The sequence below is a fragment of the Lygodium microphyllum genome, chromosome 12, assembly GCF_053477565.2.
Source record: "Lygodium microphyllum isolate KBCC chromosome 12, Lygodium_microphyllum_v1.1.10, whole genome shotgun sequence".
NCBI lineage: Eukaryota > Viridiplantae > Streptophyta > Polypodiopsida > Schizaeales > Lygodiaceae > Lygodium > Lygodium microphyllum.
The window spans coordinates 50,136,475-50,153,011 of NC_141146.1; the positions used below are offsets into that span (position 1 = coordinate 50,136,475).

A 16,537-nucleotide genomic window follows, 5' to 3' on the forward strand; every position below is an offset into this window, starting at 1 on the left:
ATATATGCTTGCTTAAAGAATCATTTCCTAGATTTCACGCTTCAATAATTTTAATAATATTACATTTTTTAACTCTATTTTAAAGAACCATGGTTAGGGTTGGTTAAAGCTTTTCCAAACTTTGTTATTCTCACATATGATATTATCATTCCAACTTCATGAGAAACACCAACAAGAAAACTCATTATGTGTTACATCATTGAATTCTTAAGAAAGGGCTTTGCTAGAATAGAATATTTTCTGAAAGATTCTAAAGTCTCTAACAAAATAATTCAAGCAAGAATTATACATTATGATATTCTTGAAAGCATTTTTAGTCTTCACTATAATTAATTATGAGTTACTAAGATGCAATCCATAAATCTACATGTTTTTAGCATATAGGCTTTTAGAGATGTTCAATCATATGCTTATGACAATATAAATGGCTAAAGTTATAGGTTGCTTTTAAAAAGTACAATGTAAAAAAATATCAATCTTTTAAAAGAAACAATGAAGTAAATGTTTTTAAATAAAAATTGTGGTAGTTTTTGACATTTCTCTAAAAATTTGGTATTTTCCAATGACTTTTAGGGCAATCTTATTATGAGAAACATGCAATTTATCCAAAAAGTCTACAATGGTGTTTCACCTAAATATTATTTACACTCGATAATTCTTCAAAAATATTAATTTACCTAATATTTTCCAATAATCTATCCATTAGAGTAGTAAACATATTAGTTCCCTTCCATTTATCTACCAAGTGCAAAGTGATGAGTGTCAAACACACTGCTTTGCTTACCTGTAAACAAGTCACGATTATGTGGCAACTAGATAATGAAAATCCACAAATATATCAATATAAAATCATCTTACTTTCATAAAGTCTATTGCATAATCCCATTGTGTAAGTTGATCCCAATCATATTCTTAGCCTTACAAATTTACAAAAACCCCACAAAATGACAAGTAAAGTCAAATTTCCATAACATCATGGTATAATTCTAAGTTGCATACTAGAAATAAAAATGAGAAAAACTCAATTATTTTGTATGTCATGTAGCTAGAACAAATCATTTTCTCATAGCTTTTGGATAATGAAAAATTAACTCATAATGACCACTTTCTATGACACAAGCATCTAAGTATAGAATTAGTGTTAATTCAAGACTACTAGAAAATTGGAGGACGTAATTTATGAATTCTTTTGTATTTGATTGAAGTTAAATGTATCTAATTGAAGTTAATTTGTATGTTTATCCATTAAAGTTAATTGAAACATTACAAAATGTAATTGATCTCTTAAAATTGAATTATTAGTTCCAATATCTATGATTGAATGTTTTGTATTTAACAAAAATATGGATATATACATTATCAAGACCATACAATAGTTGGCTATAATGGCTTACATAACTTTAGATAGAAAATGGCTAATTACCTTGAATAAATAATTCTATCACTTGATTAACTAAAAACTTTTTGTGGCACCATTTAAATATCATTGTATTCATAATGAGTATCTTTCCTACTTCTTTGTACCAAAAATGACTAAATCCTTGAAAAGACATCCAACTCAAAATCACATATCTTATTATGGACTCTCTTGATTATGCCTTCCTTTATAGGCTCTTGACAATGGCTTCCTTGATCCCCCAAGTTGTTACCTCCTAATCATTATACTTATTCTTCATGCTTACTTTGTTGTGCACACACACAAACACTTTGTGTGTGTGTGTGTGTGTGTGTGTGTGTGTGTGTGTTCATGCTATCATTATGTTGCACGTCCACTTTTGAAAAACCTTTGAGGAAGGCTGTAAGTCAGATGTCAGTGTTGTCCAAGTTAGCATCATTAGCAGTATGGTTAGGAGTGTCATATATAGTAACTTGTGAATTTTTTCTTAGTTTTTCTTACTTTTCGTGAATTAAGAAAATAATGAAAGGAGATAGAAATCTCCCAATGCTATAGCAAGGGACATGAGGAGATTGCAATTCATGGTTCTTTTGAAATAAAAGATGACACTAGCTAAAGAGAAGGAGTGAGGTGACACTCTTCAGAGGAGGTGATATTTAGTGAGATCTTAAGGGGACTATCTTAATCATGGGAGAGCTGTCATTTTATGTAAGCATAGCATACAATATCATGGAGAAGATCCCAACATAGCACGTGACTTAAGGGAGCAAGACACTAAGCACGATTGTGAATGGGCCATATAATATTTGGAATTGATTGTGTTTAAAGTTGGAGGACTTGATGAGTAGAGTAATGATTATGATCAACGACTGGCTTGCAACATGTGAAGAGTATGACAGCTTCATGATTGCAATGGCTTTTCAGGAGATCACTGACCATAATGCATGCTTGAGGAGTACACCTACTAGTTTTACTGATTAGAGATGTCATGATTGTGAGACGATGATGGCCTAAGTTGTGATGAGTGTGATCATCTATGGCCTGCACTTGCAGTAAAGGCAATATAGCTGCAAGGCAAACTTCATCCCTTGGTATTTGTCTTGTTTGGGAGCTGGCTTGGAATCTAGAGACCACAATGATTTAAGCATTCTTTAGTGAGAGAAAGGATGTGATACCTCTAATATGTTCATCATCTATTGATCGTGGAGTGAGTAGCATCAGGCTAAGGGCTAGTTTAAATAGGGTGGCATTGCAATAACTTGATCTATAGGTTGGCTTTGATCTTGAGCTAAGATCATGATTGGCACTCTTAATCCTTATATCTATGGTAGCCAAATTAAGGATCTTTATCACAACAAGTGCCATAAGACATGCATCATCAACTTCAATGCTACTCAGGAGAAACTACAAGATGCCAAGGATTTACATACCATAGTCACATTGCAAAGTGTTCTCAATCGAATCGATGGCAACATGTTAAGAAAATTGAGAAGAAAATGAGGCTAGCATCATCTCAAGCATCCTTTCTATAGCATACATTCTTATGGCTAAAACTCCTTCAAAAACATATAACTCAAATAAATCAACTCAAAGCTCTTATGCAGGTTTAAAAGCTTTGTTTTGATAGGTCAAGGCATTGAAGAACACCTTGCATTCATTGTCTTGATGCTTGCTGATTGCAAGAGTGGTATTATGCTGATGTAGTTGATGTTGGTGATTCGATTAAAGAGTTGGAGTTGACTGCATGGCAAAAGATATAATTCAATATGTTGAACTAATTGTAGCGTTTAACTTATTGATGTTCACAATGTTGTCATGATGTCAACTCAAATGCGAAGTTTTCCATGAGTATTCTTTTGTTGCTAAACCTTTGATGACTTCTATCTAATGCCACATCATGGAATCAAGGTTACAAAGCGTATGCATATGCTCTAACTTGATGGAGCCTTATGGATGTCAAGCTTTGTCTAGTGGGTATCTCTGTTGGGCATCTCTTGAGCTTTCATAATACACAAGGACTCTTACTTGGTGTCAATTTCATTCCTTCTTCCATCTTGCTTTGCTTTGTCTTTTTATCCCTTTATGGATATTGTGACTTGCCATGATACTCCTTCAATATCTTTGGTAAACCTGATGTGAAAAGCCATATCAAAATTGCACGATGGGAAATTCTTTGGGATCTACATGATTGCATGAGTCAACTTTTGTAGGCTTCAAACATGTATATATAGCAAGAATAGCAATAGTAGCAAAAGGAATTGCAGCAACAATAGCTACATCAGCAAAACAAATAATGCAATATATACAATTGCATGCTAATGCACAATATGAGAATGCATCAATTAAAGCTTTTGAAGCTATAGTTAATAGAAAAAAATTGTTTAATGGGAGGAATATCTCTAGTTATTTGAAATGCTATGAGACACAAATATATTTTCTTTAGGGTCCCTACATGGTTGATGAGTCAATATTTTGTTTGTTTTATGATTTCTTCATTTGAAAATGCACATAAATGAGCTCTATGGATAGGATGCTTCATGATGAGATGGATGCATTTCACAACCTTTTATTTTTCCATGTGAACCTCCTCTTAGAATCATGCAAGGTGTACATAGCTTTTGGGTCCGTACCTCTATTCTCTTCGTCTCCTCCTTCACTACTCCCCCATCCATCTCCACTCTACCACCCTTCTTCCCCACTTCATCACACACACCAACTCCCTCTCCCTCACCCCCATCCATCTTCCAACTTCATCACCCTCCTTATCCCTCACTTCATCATGTCCTCACCCTCTCCTACTCTTGCCCTCATCCTCTCTTATTCTCCAACCCTCCATTATCCCCTTCCTTTCCATTCCACTATCCCAAACCCCTCTGCACCATTATCCTCTCCACCCTTCTTCCTCTTTCTCTTCCTATATCATTACCACTATTATCCTCTCCACCATTCTTCCTCTTTCTCTTCCTACATCGTCACCACCATTATCCCTCCACTTATGTGTGCATGTCTCCCCCACCATTTTGGGTTTGGATGCATTACTTGTAACCCTAAATATTAGCATTTTTAATCATTTACTTCATATTGTACCATACCTTCTCCTCTTTGCCTCTTTTACATCATCATCTCTCTACTCGTGTATAAAAGTACCCTAGTCCACTTCCAATTTGGCTAGGTGGTGCCCCTTTCTTGCATCCTCCCTTAATGTGTGAAGACTGATCCCATTTCTGTAGAGGCCACAAAAGCTCATTCTCTCCCTCATTACTTGGTGCCCCCACTGAGGACATTCTACAAGAAACCTTTAGTTTCTCTTTAAGAGGTGAGGTTATATTTGATTTCTAAGTTCTTTGTCAAAAATAGAAAATGATGGTACAAGGAATCAACCGTTTAGAGAGAGCACGCCATTTTGTGCCTTCTTGTTTTCAATCAATTTACATTATATTTAGTTAAGAAATCCATTTTCAATAGCATATAGCTCTCATTTTTGGGCCACAAATACTCGTTGAGATTAATGCCTCAGTGGAGCCATTTATCCTTTCCATCATCAACTATCAAATTTTGTTTGATGTCATTATCTTCATCTTACAATAGACCACATTGTTGAGATGTAATATTTATGTAACTTCTTCATTCTTTCTACTTTGAAAAATAATAATCTTGTAATCATGTCATTTCCAAGTTTTTTTGGTCACCCAAGGGAGAGTGCTATTGATTTCATGGATAGCTTGGATGATGAGACTACAAAGCTTTGTGGCCTACCATTGGTTCTTTTAAAAAAAGCAAGGGCTTGGTATCGTGGCGTAGGTGATGAAACTAATGCCACATGGAAGGCCCTCAAGAATGTATTTTTTGTCCAATATGGTGGAGGTGATGCTCCTAAAGATTTGTGGAGACAACTCTCAGAGTTATGCCAACGTTCTCTTGAAGATTATGCTAATTATGAATCTAAGTTTGTGAGCATCTGGGAATGATGGTTTGCTACCCTACCCAATAAAGAGAGAGCTCCTAATTTTCTTAAGAAAGAAAGATTTGCAACATGTCTCAGTGTGCCTTAGCAGGGGCATTGGGGATACTACAATATTTGAGGGGGACCTCCAACTTAGGGATTCATTATCCAATAGGTACATGTACTTCTGATCTTGTTCTTGCAGGTTGGAGTGATTCATATTGGGCTAGCAATGTGGATCATAGGCAGTCTAGTAGAGGTCATTGTTTTACCTTGGGTGCTGGTGCTATCTGTTGGAGTAGCAAGAAGTAGCCCACAGTAGCCATATCATCAACTGAGAGGTAGAGTATCAGGTTGCGACTTCTACCACGTGAGCCTCTGTGGCTTTGATAGTTGTTGGAGGAGCTTGGCTACCCTCTTGCGGTGTGACAATGAGAGTTGCATTGCCTTGGCATAGAATCCTGTATTCCATGCCCGGATGAAGCACATCAAGATCCAATATCACTTCATCAAGTAGAAACTTCTGGATGTGACCATTGATGTGGAGTACTATAACACTGAAGACAATCTTGCAGATTTGTTTACGAAGGCACTTCCCCATGCTTTGCTTCTTCGACATTCCAGATCCCTACATTTGTTGCCTTGTCCAGGATCTGAGAGGGGGTGTTAGCAGTCAGCTCCCTGCCACGTCAGCAACGCCATGTAGCAGCAGTCGGCGGGCCGCGGCTCAAGTGTGAAAGGTGGAACTTGCAATCACAACCCATACCTTCCCAATCCATGATTGTTTAACCACCACAACCACCTATTATTCCCATGAATTCTTGCATGGGGATCATAATCCAAAACTATTGGAAAGGGTAACTAGTCAACTAGAGAATCTTTCAATTAATTTGGTGTAGGGTATTAGGGTTCCACAACAATAGCCTCCAGTAGTAGTTGGTGGTGGAAACAGTCGAGCTCCAAGGAGACTAGCAATGAAATATTTTTGCTACAATTGTGGTAAAGAGGAGCATGGTTTATATTTTTTCCCTTATCTAAGAAGAACCATAGGAGATGCACGACCTAGACCATGCCAATAACAAGTTACACCTCCTAGAGAAAGGCTTTCCTCTCCCACTCCCGTTCCACCCCTTTTACAAACCTCAATAGAACCACAAACTCTAAGACCTCTAGCAACACCCCAACCACCAACTATAATCCCCCCTTGCCAGAAGATAGTACCGTGAACATGATTGGTTTGGATAAAATAGAATAAGGGAGAGGAAAAATGGTAGATATAGATACTCTGCCAATCAAGAAAGCTCGGGTTGATGAATCTTATCTAAGAAGAACCATAGGAGATGCACGACCTAGACCATGCTAATAACAAGTTACACCTCCTAGAGAAAGGCCTTCCTCTCCCTTATCTAAGAAGAACCATAGGAGATGCACGACCTAGAACATGCCAATAACAAGTTACACCTCCTAGAGAAAGGCCTTCCTCTCCCACTCCCGTTCCACCCCTTTTACAAACCTCAATAGAACCACAAACTCTAAGGCCTCTAGCAACACCCCAACCACCAGCTATAATCCCCCCTTGCCAGAAGATAGTACCGTGAACATGATTGGTTTGGAGAAAATAGAATAAGGGAGAGGGAAATGGTAGATATAGATACTATGCCAATCAAGAAAGCTCGGGTTGATGAATCTTAGAATCTACAACATGGCAAGATCGGAAATGGAGATGTGGAAGATACTTTAAAGGAGAGCAAGAAGAGGAAGAAGAGATCAGATCAACCTTGACACAAGATGGGGATCAAAGTTTATCCATTGGGAGAGAAAGTTGAGCCCTATAGTCTAATCGAGGATGAGAGTTCACAAGGACCAAGACTCACATGGCCACAACTATTGCATCTATCAACACAAGTGCGAGGACAATGGGTATGTATAGTAAGTACAAGAAGAGCAATGAAAAAGGTGGGCTTAATTAAAGCCCAAGGTATTGAGGATGTGCTACCAATAGTAGAGGCTTATATCAAAGGACAAAAAGTATCCAAGGTATATGTTGATGGGGGTTGCACAAATGTGTGTAATGAGTGATAACCTAATGCATCATTCGGATCTAGAGGTAAGTGGACCCTTTGCTTTTAAAGGAAAAATGGCAAAAAATATTTGAGTTAATTATGTTGGTGTTATAAAAGGTGTGAAGATTATAATATGTAGTATTCAAGCGGAAGTGGATATGTATGTGTTCCCATCTAAAGGGGAGGGCTATCCAATTATACTAGGAAGACCTTGGCTCATTGCTATGAAAGCAAGACAAGATTGGGCGTTTGGTACACTTGTGTTGTGACTACAAGGAAGAGCTGGAAGAGAAGGACAAGCCATTGTGTATAATCTTAGGGAAGGGAGACAAGAGAGTATAGAGTTGGAGATGTTAGAAGATGAGTGGAGCTCAGAGGAATGTGCCTCACCCAATGAAGAGACATTTGAAGAAGATGATAGCAGTTTTTTAGAAGTTATGGGAGTTTTCCTAAAGAAACTTGCTGATGGAGCCAAGTCAAGCACCTGGGAGGGACCAAGTGAAGAGGAGTTAGAAAAGATATTGACTAAGGATCTCAGTACAAAGGAGAATGAGGATTATATGGTAATGTTGAGAAAGCATGTCACTTTGTTTATCTCTAATTATGATCACGTTACAAGAGTAACTATTGTGGAGCACCACATTAACTTGAAGCAAAACAATAGACAAGTAGTACAAATGTTGCAACACTTAGGGATCATACAATAAAATGCTCTTCAATGGAAGTAAACAAAACTCTTAAAGGCATGTTTTATGTGGATGATTGTGGATGGGTTTTGTTGAGAGATAAGCATGTGAACCCTATGTCTGCAAGGGTGGATAAAAGTAACCAGGTGTGAATGAATTGGAGGGCAGGGGGAAACCTTAACCCTAGCCATCAAAGAGGCAATAGCGAGAAATTCTTTGACCTGGTGCAACCTGTTGAATGCACAATGTTGAGAACCTTCATGGGGTGTTGATGGCCCCCCTAGTAAGCTATCCTCCCACAAGCGGGCTCCTCAAATCTCTACCACAAAAAGAGATCTCTGTGAAACCCTAGTTGTGGGTTTTCTAATAGCCGTAGCCAGAAGCTTCAAGCTTTCTTCTTTCAATATTAATCACCCTAGTTGACACTAATAGTGATTCTAGTCACTGATTTAAGTCTAGTGGAGTCTCTTACAGGTCTGGAAGCTCCATCTTAGGTTCAAAGACACTTCGCGAATATTATTAAGCTCGTAAGAAAGCAGACTTGTAAACATATACTATGGGATGAGTGCTTGTAAGTACTAATGCTACATCTCATAGTCACGATCTTGTTTCGAATTAGTATGTGGAAGATGTTTTATCCTAAATCTCAATCTTGAGGAGATTAGTCTCTATCTTAAGCATATTTATTAAGTGTCTAATTGTCATTGTAAGGCTATGTGTAGGTTATAAACACATAGACCATTGTTCTCAGCCCTCATCTCATTTTGTAACATATCACATTTAAGCTTGTTACTTATTAATAATCTCTTTTTCTTCCACATGTCTTGGCCATTGTGTAAAGGACTAGAAACTACAATTGCCTAGAGCAATCGGTAAGACCTTCCTATCATGGCCATGGCCTATGCCAATGTTAGACCTCAAATCCATGGTATTAGTGAAGTACAAAATGATGGAACGAGGCTACTGGCCCTTGATCAAAGGGACTAAGGTTATTGATCCATCAAACCAACTTGATGTAGAAGATTATGAAAGAGCCCAAGACATAATCATGCTTCATCAAGATGAATCCTTGATTCATCATATTGACCAACTTTCCACTACCAAAGAGAAATGGGATGTGCTTCAAAAGATTTATTGTGCTAAAGGAAGAAACTCTAAAATTTTCCTCAAGATAGATTTTTTAAGCCTAGAGTATAAACAAGGAGAAGACCTAGGTAAGTTCATTTCTCACATGAAGGGGCTCATGGCACAATTATCCTCAATTCAAGCTCCAATTCATGATGAAGATGTCATTGCAATTCTCTTGAAAGTTGTAAAGAATGTATTCCCAACCCTTGTAACTACTCTTACAAATATCCCTAATCCAACCATAGAAAGCACTATCCAATCTTGTTTAGATGAGGAGAACAAAAATAAAAAAGAAGGCAACACCAGTCGTGCATCTACTTCAATAGCCCATGAGCAACTTTTGGTTCATATTATCTCCACTAAATATCCTTTTTGCAATAAGAATGGATATCTTGTTAGATACTCTTGGAAAAAATATCCTAACAAAATGAAATGCAACAAATGTAAGAAGACACGACATATTACTAGTAAATGTCCTACCATCCTTGAAGTACAATAAAATTGGAGCCTAACTTTGTCTCTAAAAAACTTGATGATTGATTTTTTTAAATCTATAAATCCTCTACTTATAAGCACTCTTGTAGCTTGATTCATAAAGGCATCCCGTTTTGTTTGGGGGGGGGGAGGGGGGCATTAATATATCTTATAGTCCAATGCTACTTTGGCATTAAGGGGGCATATTAAGAGATAAGCATGTGAACCCTATGTATGCAAGGGTGGATAAGGGTAGCTGGGTGTAAATGAACTAGAGAGCAGAGGGAAACCCTAACCCTAGCTATCAAAGGCTATTTAAAAAACCTAGAGGTCACTCTTAGTGTAGAGGAGAGTGTACCAATTGTACTTGTGAACAACTCATTAAGCAAGATCTTATTGTACTTAAGCTCTCTCTCTCTTCCTCTTGTGCACATTCTCTCTTATTCTCACTTTGATATTGCAACAGTTTCATCGATTGTGGTAATACATAAGAAAAATGGAAAATTGAGGGTTTGTGTGGACTACAAATCACTTAATGCAACAACAAAGAGGATTCGTTTTCCTCTTCCATTTCAAGATGAGATTCTCGACAAGATAGCTGATCATGAAAGATACACCATTTGTGATAGATACTCATGCTATTTTCAAATTCGAATTGCTAAAGAATATCAAAGAAAGGGAACACTCATTACTCCTTGGGAATTTCTTGCATATAGGGTCATGCCCTTCATTCTAACCAATGCCCCTTCTACCTTTTAGTGTTTCGTGAACTTTGTCTTCCATCTTTTTTTTGGTAAGTCAATCAGGGTGTTTATTGATAACCTTTATATCTACAGTTCTCATGATCTCCACTTGGCTAGAGTGGATGAAGGGATAAGTAGACTAGCACAAATGGATGAGTAACTAAATATTGATAAATGTCACATTGGGGAAAGAAAGGTGGTATTGCTAGGCCATGCGATATCACAAAATGAAATTGAAGCTGACTCAAAGAAGGTTCGTGCTCTCTTGACACTGTGGACTCCTACCTCAATTAAGGAGCTAACTTCTTTCATCTAGAAGGCCAGGTATCGGAGTTGATGTATTCATCTATTAGGACAATTGGTCTTGCCCATGCAATGACTTGCTAATGCATAAATCTTGCTTTCAATGAAGAGAGTGAACAAAAATTTCCATTATCCTACCACCATGTTGGGACCAAGATTTTTATGCGAGTCCTAGTGTGGGATTAGAGTCTCTAGGAGTAGTACTATTACAAAAGGATCCAAGGATCTCACGAAGTTCCACTCCTATCTTTTACCAAGGCACTTTGTTGTTATCACTGTAGAGGGAATCTTTCCCTATGTCCTATAATACATGGATGTTTCATCTAGGATTTCTAAGTGGGTGATCCAGTTGCAAGAATTTATCTTTATAATAATGGTGGAAGATTCAACCCGAGCATGCCTTACAAATGTGTCAACTCAAAGATACCATGAGAAAAATGTAAAAACCAACAACAAGCTCATGTTACAATCACAAATGGAGCTAGCCAAGGTACTAGATAAAGACTTTGCACTCTACTTTGATGAAGCATATAAGAGGAAGGAAAAAAAAGCAATAGTAGGTATAGTGGTCTTTAACTCTATGGGAGAGAATGTAATGGGAAGAGGTGAGATCAAACAATGAGGTATAGTATCCAGCTCTTTCTAAGGGACTAGAATAGTGTCTAGATAATGGAATTCATAGATTGAATGTTTTTGGTGATTCCATGCTATTGATCAAATAGATTCAAGGAACTTGGACTTGTAAGAGTGAAAAATTGGCCACTAGATTAAGGGAGGTGAGAAGTCTTATGAAGAACTTTAAAGATATAAAAGTATGCTTTGTTCCAAGAGACAAGAATTTGATTGCACATACCTTGGCTACTAGTAAAAAAAATGGAAGATTAGATGGTGGGAGTTATAAAGCTACAAGATCCTAAGTTCTAAGGTAGTAAACATCTACATGATATTATTTGTTTTTTATAGACAAGAGAGTATCCAAATAACTTAACTCAAGAAGGAGCAACGAAGATAGCTAACTTGAAATCCAGTTAGGTATTGACTCATCAACAATCAGCTCTATTGTTAAGGAAAAGATCAAGTTCTTCGCAAGGTCCCATCTTGCAATGAATTTAGTAACATTTTGGAAGCTTGCTATGATGGAGTATGTGGTGGCCATTTTACCCATAACATCGCTAGTAGAAAAATACTCTAAGTAGGGTATATTTGGCCAAGTCTACGTCGGGATGTGCAATTTTGGTGCAAGGCTTGTAACACGTGTCAAAGAATAGGGCCAAGGAAGCTCACTCATCATGAATCTCAAACCTTATTAAATCATAGGGGCCATTTGAAAAGTGAGAGATTGATGCAACTGGCCCTCTTTAATGTACTAATGCTCAAAAGGAATACATCATAGTGGGAGTGGACTACATGACTAGATGGACTGAAGCTATTACCACAAGTAGAATTAATGCCAAAGAAGTGAAAATTTTTATTTTTGAATACATTTGTTACATATTGAAACTCCACTAGAAATTATCTCAAATAGGGGACCAGACTTTCATGGAGACCTTGTAAAGGATCTCATGGGGAGGTTGGGCATCAAACATATACATTCTACTCCTTATTATCCCCAATCCAATGGGTTGGTAGAGAAGGTTAATGGAATGATTTGTTAAATCATCACTAAATAGGTTTATGATAAGCCTAAGACTTGGAATAAACATTTGAATGCAGTCTTATAGGCCTGCCGCACCACCTTGTTCAAGACATCTTTGGGATTCACTCCATTTCATTTGGTCTAGAGCCAAGCGACACTCTTGCTCATTGAGATAGAGCTAGCTAGATTGCGATGGGTGTGTTGGTGAGAAACAATCTTAGACATAAGAAAAAGATCGTATAACATATTCTAGAACTTGAAAGATTGCAATTAGATAAGGAAAAGGCAATCCAATATTATGTTATCCAAGAAGCAAAAATAAAAAATAAGTTTAATGACAAGCTCTCAAATAAGGAGATTATGAAAGGGTATCTGGTACTTAGATATGATAATAGGTTTGACAATAGGAAGGATGGTAAGTTTGAAGCCAAATGGGAATGATCTTTTATTGTACTAAAGAGGTACTCTAATGGCAACTATCAATTATAGGACATCTTGAGCAAGATTTATAAAACCCGAGTGAATGGTTGGAGGTTGAAACCATATCATTGTAGGGTCTTGCACCATGGTGTGCCTTCTCGGAAAGAAGACCCTATGAACCTATCAATATCAATATAAACATGAAGTCAAAGCTAGAGGCATGAATATCTCTAGCTTGAGGGGAGGGCTAAATATAATAAGTGTATTTCATAATCTTTTATTTTTCCATGTGAACTCCTCTTAGAATCAACAAGGTGTACATAGCTTTTGGGTGTGTAGTTAAGCCTTATATAGAAACCAAAGTTTATGAAGACTTGCATATTTCTACCAAATAAGAGTGATCCACTTTTCTCTTAAGAAATTTCTTTCGAGAAGTAATCCTCTTTGGAAATATTAATCTACAATAATTCTAGCACTAGGCTTGGATGGATTCGGAAGTAAGCCACATGACATTAAAAAAATCTTGAAGTGGTATAAGAGTCTCCTTACATTTAAGAAAATGGTGCCAAGCATACAAGAAAGTCAACATGAGAAAAATGGGATATAAAGACACATTCTATAAAAATTCAAAATTATCAATTACTTGAGAATGAAAGGAGGAGGTGGAACCAAGCTTGGATACACATATCTTTGAGTATTTTAAGAAACACTCCAATAACTCTCTCATGTGGTGCATATATCCATTTCTGTTTTTCTTATCTCTTATATTTTTCTCATTTTATACATCTCACATTTCCTAGCCTATTAACTATGATATTTTTCATTTTAATATTTAAAGCTTTATAAAGGGTGAATGAATGAAAAAAGATTTGACCAAAAGAAAAAAAGATAATAATATATCGGTACACGAAAGGATTCGTAACAAAGACCACATCTATAATGATGGAAATTTGAGACTCTTCTCAATTATTATGCAAAGACTTTTTCTCCATGAATCTCTCTTCAAAGCAAGCTTTATCTCCTTTTGGAGAATGGAACATATTGTAAGAACTATCTATCCCATATTATAAAGCATCACATTATATCAGTAATGCACATACACAACTCTCCCTCACATTTTTCAATCTTTGTAGTTTACTTTTCTTTTTCTTATTATTTTAGAAAGCTTGAATCTAAAGATTTATACGCATAAGATAGAAAAATATATTATGCACTATCTTACATCATCTAGCGTATCATTCAATTTGGAGCTCTAATCAATCAAGATTATACTTGATTGATTAGATTTAGTAAATAATATAATCTACTCAAATGCTTATAAAAGGAGACTCCTATTAGCGATTAGGGGAGACACACATACTCCACTCTACCATTATTCTCACCACCTCTATTCTCTTGCTCTCCGCTACTTTTCTATCTCTCTCACCCATCATCATTCTTCTTCACTTCATCATACACACCATCTACCTCTCTCTCACCCCCCATATATCTTCTGTTGAGATGGCAAGCTCAACACATACGGACATTGATGATGGACCGCCTGGCTAGATGAGTCCGCACGTCTACACTTAGCACGTTGTATCTTATCTATACTTTGTGTACATTTTACACTGTGTGGAAGAATAAAAAGAAACCAGCAAGAAAACGTTTTGGCCTCCATCTCTCTTATTGTTTTCTTGAGTGAGCTTCCTCTTGTGTATACAGTGTGTGTTTGGCGCAGCAGCTCAAGCAAGTCCCCCCACCACGCGATTCTTGACATGGTATCAGAGCCGCACCATTGAGAGAGGTTAATTTTGAAGGGTAAAGTGAAGGAGAACAAGCAAGGTTCGAGCAAGCAAGCAACGAGTAAAAAGCTCTCCCATTTTTCCACTCTCTCTCTCTTGGATAGTGCCAGTGGAGGCACTGGAAGCAGGGTCGAGTAAAAATCTCAGATTTTTGTGAGATTTGGTATGCGAGCAGATCACTATATATTCTGCAGATAAGCCTACAGTTATTTTGGGCGTCTGAGGCGGTTTCAGGCCCCGTTTTAGAGCCACAAGGTTGCGGACAGCAATTTCAGGGTACACTGTGATTTCGACTATATTGACCGAAAGTGGATGCACAGGTTACATATTGCGAATCTGTAATTTTTGAGGTGTTTGCAAGAAGCAAACATAAGGTTTATCTGCAAACAGGTTGTAGATTACATGTACTATTGAGCAATCAGTGAAAAAAGTTGCTTGGTGTATTGTTGTGCACGTGTTGTGAAAGATTACAGAAGATTAGCTTGATGTGTTGTATCCTTGTTTGTGATAATGGTAGAGAACAGTGGAAATCCCATTATTGAGAAGCTCGACAAGAACTACACTTCATGAAGTTTCGTGTGACGAACTTCCTCATTGGAAAGGGCCTTTATGAGTTTGTTTCAGGTGAAGAAAAGGAGCCAGAGCTGGGTATCCCTCCGACTCCAGATGAGTTAAAAGCATAGAAAGAGTGGAATGCGAAAGACAAAAAGGTGATGTACTGGTTATCTACAGTCATTGATAATACTATACTGGGGCATATTAAGAATGCAAAAACTTCACATGTAGCTTGGATAATTTTTGAGAGCATGTTTTCAGTAAATACAAAGGCACGAAAGATTCAACTCAAGCAAGAGTTGAATGCCTTGAAGAAAGGAAAAATGTCTGTCAATGAGTATGTATTGAAGGTGAGAAGCATTGCAGATGCTTTAGCAGCGATTGATGCAATTCCCGATGATAATGATTTGATTTCATCTACTCTGAGTGGCCTTAACAATGAGAAGGCATGGAAATCATTTGTTACTTCAGTATATGTATGGAAGTCATTTCCAGATTCTGATGAGCTGATCTCTCATAATTACTGAAGAGATCAATATGCAGTGTGACTCGTCTGAAAGAAATGGTAAACATGTCCAAGCATTTTACTCCAGTTCAAGAAGGGAACGTGGTAGATCCTCTTCAAGAGGCCATGGTATGAAACGTGCTGGCGATAACCAGCAAAATAGGTTCAATCAACAGTTTGGTAAAATGCAGGTTTCTAGAGGTAGAGGAAACTTTAGAGACAAGGGGAGCTCTAGAGGAAGAGATGGATGGCAGAATAGAGGTTTTGAAAATTCTGCTATTGTTTGTCATTATTGTGGCAAAACATGTCATATTGCAGTTCATTGCTATGCAAAGAATGATGATATTCGCAGTGGTAAATTGCAACAAGGAAACTATGCATCGTCTTCACGACAGAATGAAGACAACAATGAGCATCTGTTTGTTATGCAACATATGATGAATGCAGTTATAGGAAAGGAGACACATGATGATGTATGGTATATCGATTCAAGTGAATCTAATCATATGACCTATCATATTGAATGGCTTGGAGATGCAAGACTTACAAAACCCAGGTTTATGTGCAGAGGGGTGATGATTCATGCCACCCAATTTCACACATTGGAAAGGTTCCCTTGTCCTTGTGTATGATGGCCAGACAAAGAGTCTGACAGATGTATTACATGTGCCATCAATTACAAAGAATCTAGTATCTGTTGGTCAAATGGTAGAGTAGGAGTTGCAGGTTCGATTCAATGCAAAAGGTTGTTTTGTAGAAGACTTTAATAATAAGTGCAAGTTGGTCGCAAAAGGAAGTAGAGTTGGTCGAATATTCATCACTTTAAATGTTGGAATTCTTGCAATGGATGCTGCTATATATGCTAAAGGAAAATGAGTAGTTGCAGATATTGAAATATGGC

The 16,537-nt window shown here is 37.3% G+C and overlaps 1 protein-coding gene across 5 annotated transcripts in view; it reads right to left on the reverse strand.

Annotated features, from left to right (window-relative positions):
* Window positions 1-549: 549 nt before the first annotated feature.
* LOC148027752 (pentatricopeptide repeat-containing protein At2g33680-like) overlaps window positions 550-16,537 on the reverse strand; it is a 52,515-nt gene continuing 36,527 nt past the window's right edge. Inside the window, exons 3-4 of one of the 5 annotated variants that reach the window (XM_087689458.1) lie at window positions 859-917; window positions 551-784 (exon numbers count right to left, since the gene is read on the reverse strand). The gene's annotated coding sequence lies outside the window, so the exon portion shown is untranslated. Of the gene's footprint in view, window positions 918-1,450; window positions 3,137-3,158; window positions 3,527-16,537 lie in introns of those variants that run through there. The other 4 variants (XM_087689455.1, XM_087689457.1, XM_087689459.1 and 1 more) reach the window with 4 other exon arrangements.